Here is a 2,420-nt window from a genome sequence, read left to right as displayed (position 1 = left end):
GGATAGACAACAGCGAGTGCATTATTGAACGGGAAACATTACAACCAAAAACGAGTGTTATTACGTGTTAGCATGCTTACATTATAGTGTCAATTATATATTGCGAGTATAATTAGTTTGCATCATCGATCTAAAATATGTTCTTTGGTAGTTCTAAAATTGAACGTTTGTTTCCTTGCTGGACATGAGCGGTTATTGGATTCCTTCATTTGCCTGTATCACGCTATTATACTTTACTTACATTCTCAAAACGTAGGCTATGCATTTTGTATCCTTTTTGTGTGTGGACATTAGAGCCAGTGTCCTTTTCAGTTCGTTTGGTGAGATAAAGATGAAGATGAAGGTGCCCCCCCCCCCCAAATCTACCACACAACTTTGATCATTGTAAGACTAGCAATAAACGTCTATCAAATATATAAATATATGAATGGCATTCAGTAGCCTAACAGCTTAAATTTGAAAAGTTTGATCAATGCATTAAATCTGTTCAGTTAGAGAAATAGCATAAAGGTGGCCACCACACAGCCTTGGTACCATTTTAAGACTAAGCCATAAACATGTCAAAAACACATAGGCTAAATAAGAATCAATAACAACTTAAATGTGAAAAATGTGATTAATACTGCAAGACACCCACTGTTTCATTAACACACTTGTAACTCAATAAGCAATAAACTATTTCAATAAAATACTTATAACTTATATTTCAGACGGCTGGTGGCATGAAAAGGATGACTGATACATGTTAGGTTTTCAATAGAATTTTTATTAAGTTTTCAATGTGTGTTTAAAACAAGATGTTGGAAGATGTTGGATCAACACAACTCCATTTGTGTAAGGGCCCCATTGTGTGTTCCTCAAACATAAAAAATGATGTTATCTGACCATTCCAGTCATATATCGCACACCCTTCTTGTCCTCTGCATCCTTGGTCCTGGATAAGCATAACAGGCACAGTGGAGAATGGAGGGAGAGAACAAAGCAGGTAACACTCAGTGTATACTTGGGACAACACATTAAGTAAGTAGCAGAAACCTAAGCAAGAGGCCATCTCCAACCTAAGCAAGAGGCCAGCAAGAGTTTTACATAGCCATACACAGCCAACCATTTGCAAGGCTGGTTGGGGGTGCCACAAGTCCACACAAAAACTATAACAATAACAACATAAAGAATGATTTTGTTGGGGATTACTTTCAGAGTGATCTATGCCCTATTAACCTGACTACACTTTTCAGTTATCCAAAAAAAGACATTTGTCCTACTTACAAAGATCACTGACTGGCAATGGCGTCACGTCAGTCTCTTCCATGCAAACTTCGCTATGTATTTGACAAATTACTTGGCAGATAAAGCAATCAAAATTATTACACCAAGAACACCAACACGAAATGTAAAATTACTGAAAACTAAATGAACTGAAACCGATCATCAGTTGGAGCAGAAACTCCTACTGTAGGCTACAGACGCTATACTGTCCCGACCACTTCACGCCACACTGCTTTTGTGCCACTGTCCCGTTTGGAACAGTGATAGTGGCACAGGACTGGGCTGGCAAGGGACACAAGAACCACGCACCAGTAACAACAACAATAACTTATAATAGTCTAGGTTTTGCTCCTACTGCTTCTCCTGAAATTCATAACTGAAATCCCCTCGTTCACGAGTCGTGGACACTAGCCTACTCATGTCATGTTCAGCCCACGGTTTAGTTCATAACGCCATTAAACTCACCATCTAGCAATCTATATCAGGTTTAAAGACAATAATCACATTCATTTCCTCCATTTTTCACCTGAAGAGCGTTAATCACAAACCCATTGATAACCAGCACATCTGAATATAGAGTTACCATGCTGTATGAAATGTATTTTATCAAGATAAAGTTTGTGTTCCCCCTTAAGCATGTCTAATGTTAACTATGTATGTGAATGAGCTGACTAGCTAACGTAAGCTAGTAAGCTAACGCAATCAGGTTTGAAAAATATAAACATAATAAAAACCTGTTGACAACCAACCTATCATCTAAAGTTGCCCTACTACAATAGGCTAACCAAATGTGTTTTGTCTGAAATTCATTATTGACGTAAGAACATTATCTTTAAGCTAGCCTCTCTCCACATCAAGGTTTGCAGGCTAACTTTTGGCTTTAAAATTTCGGTCAACATTTAAGCAATAAATATCAGTTAAACAAGCAGCACAAAAACCTCAAAGAACAATACCAGTATCTACTAGTGCAGTTGGTATAGGAAATGCATATGCCAATTGAAAAAATGTCGTACCTTCGGCTACTTACCACTGACAATATCAGGCAGAAAGCAATGGAAGTGAATGGGGCTAAAGCCGTGAATGTCAAAGTTAGGAACTTTTGAGCTCTGCATAACGCCGAAGGAGCCTGGAAAAAGCGCCGCCATTGTTTCCTA

Source organism: Alosa alosa, chromosome 8 (assembly GCF_017589495.1).
Source record: "Alosa alosa isolate M-15738 ecotype Scorff River chromosome 8, AALO_Geno_1.1, whole genome shotgun sequence".
In the NCBI taxonomy this organism is placed as follows: domain Eukaryota; kingdom Metazoa; phylum Chordata; class Actinopteri; order Clupeiformes; family Clupeidae; genus Alosa; species Alosa alosa.
The sequence above is the reverse complement of the archived record's forward strand: the minus strand, read 5'-3'. Positions refer to the sequence as shown.